Here is a 7,146-nt window from a genome sequence, read left to right as displayed (position 1 = left end):
TGTCCCACATGCAAAAAGAATTATCCTGTAGTGGTTATCCTAGATTAACTGGTTGGGGCCAGTCTAATCACACAGTGGAGAAACTATTCCTGGATGTGTTCATAGGAAGATGGGACTATGGAAAAATGGTCAGAAAAAAATGTAATGCTGCTGGCTTTAAAGATGAAAGGGGATTGGCCACAAAGGAATGGGAGCAGCCTCCAGAAGCTGTAAAAGGAAGGATAGAGATTCTCCCCTATACTTCCAGAAAGTAATGGAGTCCTGCTGGCATCCTGATTTCAGCCTGGTGAGATGTACACCAGACTCGTAAAATGCAGAATGTTAAATTAAGTGTTTGGTGTCTAGATAAATAAATAAGGCGCCCGGGTGGCTCAGTTAGTTAAGCATCTGCCTCTTGATTTCAGCTCAGGTCATCATGTCACAGTTTTTGAGTTCGAGCCCTGCATCAAGCTCGGTGCTGATGGTGTGGAGCCTCCTTGAGATTCTCTCTCTTTCCTTCTCTCTCTCTGCTCATCCTCTCTCAAAATAAACTTAAAAATATAAACAATAAATGTGTGGTGTTTTAAGCCTCCAAGTTTGTGGGAATTTGTTATAGCAGCAATAGAAAATTAATGTACTGCCCCAAATACGCTATTGTATTAAAGTATTTTACAGGAGAAAAAACTAAGAACTAAATAAGTTAAATATATTTTGCTGCTGAATCAAAGCTGTTGACCCTGACTTTCTATTCAACTGTTTTTCCCACTGTCATATTATTACTCAAACACACTGCTTTAACTTTTATATAAGTTCTTGAAGACTTTTTGATTCATCTTTAGACCCTAATGTTCCATTCTATGGGTACAAAAGGTACAAACTTACATGGCATAAACATCACAGTAGACATGCTACACACTTTTTCATTTGGTTTGCAACATAGTCTTGTGAAGCAAACCAATAAAAAGTCTTAGAGTCAGAAAATTCATAACTTTCTAAAGAACACAGAGTTCCAAGACCAAAATTCCTTTTTCCCTAATATATTTTAGAAGTATAAATCAGATGTGTTGGAGATTGACACATTAGACACCATTTATTCCAACTCAGACACTTATTGTGAAGATAAGGCACTAACTACTAATATTAGGTAACATTTTTAGAGTGTTTACTGTGAGGTAAATGTGAAGAGCTGTGAGGAATCTGATAGGCTAACAAGTTGGGAAAGCTAACAAGTTAGCCTGCCATAGTTATGTGGATGCTGGCAGAAGGCTTAGGGTCATAAGCAAAGCACTTTATTACTAGCAGAAATAGCATTAGTCAGAGGATTAACATATTATTGTGCCCAACTCCCAAGTCCACATTCCAACAGGATGACACAAAGACAGCCAGGGGACAGCAGCTCATTGCATGTATTGGACTACAGCAAAGGAAATCTTAGTTTAGGGTACCTGAATCTTTTATAATGGGCAGTAAGCACGCCTTCCCTTTGCTGCAGAGGAAGACACTATCTCTAATTTTCCATGGTGGTTATTACAAAGACATTCTTAAAAAGATGTCAGGAACAAAGGGCAGCCATTATCTTGCTTTCAAATGTGAATAATCAAAAAAAGATCTATAAAGAATTGTATTCTAACAGTGGAGTGTACAGATATATCTGTCCCCCACAGAGATCTTTGATCTTCCTCTCTTAAAATTCCATCAGTGTCATTCTAACTGATCTTTAAAAAATTTATTTGACCACCAGTATTAAAGGTAAAGTCCTTCCACGAGAAAAGAAATAGAAAAAAAAATTGGAAAAGAAGATGGAGACTTGATGTGGGAACAGTAAGTAACCTAGTTAAAGGTCTAGGCGTGACTGAATTTCAAATTGTTTGATCATGTCTGACAAACTGCCTTATCCAGTTCTCCTGAGGGAGTGAGGAATCTCTAGCTAAAAAGAGAAAAGGTGGGGGGGGGGGACCTGGGTGGCTCAGGTGGTTAAGGATCTGATTCTTGATTTTGGCTCAGATCATGATCTCAAGTTTTATGAGATTGAGCCATATGGCTGGTTCTGCACTGACAGCACTGAGCCTGCTTGGGATTCTCTCTCTCTCTCTGTCCCTCTCCTACTCACTCTTCCTCTCTCTCTCTCTCTCTCTCTCTCTCAAAATAAATAAACTTAAACAAATCATACATCTTCCCTTTAAAAAGGCCTATGATTCTGAGCACAGTAAGGTGTCACTCAGAACTGCCACTGGCCTACCTCCCAGAGACTTTTGAACTAGCAACAAGATATCTGGATTAAACAGTAGTCTTCAAGGCAGTTCTGCTTTTACTTCCTTTCAATAAAGTGGTCCATGGAAGTGCAAAGGGGCCTTGTTGCTGCAACTTTGCCATAGCCACACCTAGCTTTGACATTTGAAGAACTCTAGATGTCAATAGCAACAACCAGAAGAATGCATAGGCAGATCCAGTGATGTTGCAGAAAGGAGCGACAGTACTCACACAAAAGGAACTTCTTGAAAAGTACATGTATTCCCATCAGTGTAATCAGTAATATCCATCTAAGGAACAAGGGTCTCAAACATAAGAAGTACTCACTAGCAGTAATAAGGGAGGCCAGTTGAGACACCCAGGCCTGGGAGATAGAGTGGAAATTAGCTTAAGTGGCACTTATTCAGAAAAAGTGAAGCTGATCAAGAGAAAAAGAAATGGTTGGTGACCAAAAACAGAAAAGAGAGACTGAATTCTACAATAGTTACAATAGTAATAGACAATAGTATTTAGCAAGTGTTTATGTTCTTAGTATTGTGTCTAATCCTTATAACTATTTCTTAATATAGGTTATAGTAATATAAGTTTAAAAATATTTAGGGTAAATAACTTGTCATTAGCTAATTTCTCTGACTCTATATTGAATCCCTTGGAAAAAAAAACCCTGCCTTATTTTACCACTCACTCAATAACCAAATTATTGCCCTTACTTTCTACTGAAACTCTTTGGTAAAGAAGGGTCAATGACCAATTTCATCTTCCAAGCCAAAGTCCTTTTCCTAATACTCAATACAAAGAAAAATCTTTGACTTTTCTGCAGTAGTTAATAGTAGTAAGGAGCCCTAGCTTCTTTAAACTTACTTTACATCTGTTTTCTTGAAGTTCCCAGATGACTGCAGATTTATGTTCCTTACAGCCTTATATTCCTCCAATTACCCATTAATTGTAGGAAGTCTTAACATTCTGAGACTATCTTCCTGTGCTTTTTTATACACCTCCCTTTGATGATCTCTTGTTTCAAATAGAATTTCTAATACAATACCTTTTACATCTAACTCATTAGGCCCAACATTTTCTCCTAGAGCCCCAGAAAACAATTTTAATTTATATCTGGATATTTCCTCACGAATGACAGGATGATATCTCAGTGTTGACATACCAAATGATGTGTGTATCACTTTTCCTACTTTCCAAAATTTTAAGCTAACATCTCTCTCCTCCTCTTTTTTCCTTATCTTTTTTTTTCTTATTTTTGATTAATGATACCAAAAAGGAGATATTTGATCTTCCTCTTTTAAAATTTCATCAGTGTTTGATCATTCTAACTGATCTTTAAAAATGTATTTGACCACTAGTATTAAAGGGGTAGGCCTTCCAAGAGAAAAGAAAGGAAAAAAAAATAGGAAAAGAAGATAGAGTCTTGATGTGGGAACAGTAAGTAACCTAGTCAAGTAGAAACTGGGGCTCACTATGTAGACCCACTGAAAGTTAAAGCCCATGCAATGAACTGAGGGACATATTACAGTGGCTTTGAATGGCCTGTCAAACAACTGCACTTTATTCCATATTCAGTGGGGGCTCTTCACACTAGCATATCCATTTGCTTCTAACTCCCCTTACAGTATTTACCACGTTTGTCTATATTTGTATTGTCCAGATTTTATCTTCCCTATTTTTTTAGTATTTTTAAAGCAGAATATTTATATTTCCCTCTATGTCTATTTATGTAGCATCTCTAGCCCCAGCAAGGGCTTGAAACTTGTTGTGGTCACGAAATACTTGCTCACCCAGATGGACTTTCATAGTCAGAATATAAACAATAAAGAGAATAGAAATATTGGCTTGGAAGTTGGTCACCAACTGATAATTTATTAAATATGAGTTTGGTTAGGTTGGACCCTACAAAGTTAAAATGAGATCAGCCATTGTATAATTGTTTGGTGATGCCCAGCTATTTAAGATATATTGAGTCTCAAACATTGCTTCTTTTCAATCATGCATAATTTTTGAATCTGGTCCAATGAGGAAAATGACCTAAGTACAAAGGACCACATACAAAATAATTCTTAATAATAATGCTAGGTTGATGGTCATGATCAAACTAAACTCATTATTTATTTTCCTGCTCTTGAGATTGCCCTGTACTATCTGACATACTAAATGGGAATGTTTCCATTAATGAAGAGTATGATATAGCAGTATAGGCTATGATCCAAATCAGGCTCTACGATTCAAACCCGAAGTGCATAGTGTATGGAAAGAAAGATACATGGTCCTCCTGGGAAAGCATTAGCATCATGACCTCATAAGAGTTAATGGACAAAAAGAATGACTTCAATGGGCTGTGTAGAAAAACCTGCTGTTCCCTCTCAACACTTGCAAACCCCAATGAAACTTTAGTGGTTAATAGTGATTGGATCCAATAATGATTAGGTAAAGCATCTGCCATGGGCAGCTCGTGGGCATTCACATGACCTTCTGTGTGCTAATTAAAGACATCAGTGATCCAAATAGCCTGGTCTGCAGCATATAACTCTATCGCATGCAAAAGGCACTGCCCTGCTTAGAGAGCCATACAGAAATAAATTGAGACAGGTTTTCTCTTCAAATCAAAATGTAAATTTAACTTCAATCTAAAACTGGTTGTTAGGTTAACTGCACCTGTGCTGCTGACTTTGGGCTTATAAACAAGAACACGTGGGTATTTACTTGGGTAAACCATTTAATCTATGTACAAACTATTGGGGTACTATATATATAATATATATAATTATTGGAGTACTATATATATATATATATATATTGCTTATTTGGGGGCCCTATCAAAACTAGTCAAACTTCCAAAAGCAAATAAGAGCATATATACAATATTAAAAATTCTGAAGAAATTTTGACTCCTCCAAACTTCATTAGTAGCCTCCTGTCGACCAAAAGCCTTACTGATAGCATAAAGTTAATTAACACATATTTTATATGTTGTATGTAATATACACTATATTCTTATGATACAGTAAGATAGAAATACCATGTTATTAAGAAAATCATAAGGAAGATACATTTACAGTACTATACTGTATTTACCCCCCAAAAATCCACACAGTTCAAACCCATGTTTTCATAGGTGAGTTGTATTATCCTTATTGCTATGACTTATCAACTCGGAGTTTGAATTTTGTCCTTGGCGTGTGTAAATTCTAAGATCTAATCTTAAATAATAGCTTTCCTAAAAGTATTGTAAGAAACTGGGGACAAAGCATTAGTTCCAGATATCACAATGCAGGTAAGGATAAGGAAGAAAACATCCTCCACATCTACCTGGAAGGCAGTGTCTCTTCAGCAAGACTCCGGACGGATGACACAGTGCCACTCTGGGACCTTGAGGACTCTGGAAGCTGTGTGGCAGCTGCTCTGTACCAGATCAGCCCTGGTAAGTGGCTACTGTGATAATAAGCAGAAGCTGCAGAGAAGTCTGGTAAAACCCATGCCTAATGAGATTCAGCTGCAGAAGTAATTTACCTGCTCATAATCAAGGTAACAGCATGAACTTCGCAGGAGGGGCAGGAGGCAGGGAAGTCGAAGAGAAGATACATACATTGGCTTCCTGAAATAACTGAGAAGGTATGGCCACAAGAACCACTGATGGCAAGAAACTGAAAACATGGGTTACGTTTGTGTGGTTTTTTAAAGGGCATGAGTGAGAGAAATAGGAAAAAAATAGCATACAGCAATATGTCTTTAGTTATGTAAGAAATATAGCTATTCCATATAGTGACTACATTTTTGGAAAATGAAGAACCATAAATTCTCTGATCATCAGCTTCTCAGTGATTTCTCTAAGTTGAGAAATTTTATATTTATTTATCACCCCGTAGTATGTTAATCCCCAACCACTAATTCATTTCCACAAACATGGAGAGGGAAGGGGAGAAGAATGTGACCCCAAAATTTGCCACTTTGACAGGTGAATTATTTCAAGCTGAAGGCAATCAACAGCTGGTTACCTTTCCCTTAAATGCCTTAAAGAATTTAGATAGAGGACCTGTACCAGGACAGAGTTAATACAAAGATAAATTTTTATTATAAAGACTTATCTGCATGGCATGGAAAAGATTTGTTTACCAAATGTTTGCTCTTCTCATTTTCCTGTGAATCCTTTTCCTTCCCTGTGAAGTCCCAGACCCCTACCCCTTCTCAGGATGGCATATAAGCCTCAACTGCCTGTCTGCATCTTCATGTCTTTGGGGTTCCCAGATATGCAAAATTTGTTTTTCTCCTGTTAATTTGTCATATGTCAATGTAATTATTAGACCAGCCAAATAATCTAGAAAGGAAGGAGAAAGTTTTCTGCCCCCTATACTTGCTATGTGCAAGGTACTCTGACAGAGATTGGAAAACAAAGATGAATAAGACATTGGACCTTGTTTTTAACAAGCTCGTGGTCTATTCAGGTATACATAGGGCTTTAATAGGCCTTATCAAACATGTTTAATGGACTATGTTGCAGACTATGCTAAAAAAACTGGATAATACTTAAAAAAATTTAGTATAATGATAAAGGAAAATGAAAATTAATGACTATTTCAAAAGTGTTTATGTATGAAAGATTTTTTCACTTTCTATAAAAAAGTTACCCATTTCTAACTGCAAATAAGCACATATATGTCTACTACTCTAGATTCGAGTTTTGAATTATATTCATATAAAACACATTTGCAGGTCTGAGAATGTGTACATTTTGTTTAAATAATCCATTTTCATTATATTCAGTTACTACTCCTCAAAAGGAAATATTATTCTGAAGATAGAACTTAGGTAATCGTAAATTAAATAAATCTAGTCTGCAAATGTTACTATAAACGTGGAAAATTCAAACCTAGTGGGTCAGTTTTGGCTTGATATATAACTATTTCAAATTCA

This window comes from Panthera onca, chromosome D1 (genome assembly GCF_046562875.1).
Source record: "Panthera onca isolate mPanOnc1 chromosome D1, mPanOnc1 haplotype 2, whole genome shotgun sequence".
Lineage (NCBI taxonomy): Eukaryota > Metazoa > Chordata > Mammalia > Carnivora > Felidae > Panthera > Panthera onca.
Note: the sequence above shows the minus strand (reverse complement) of the source record.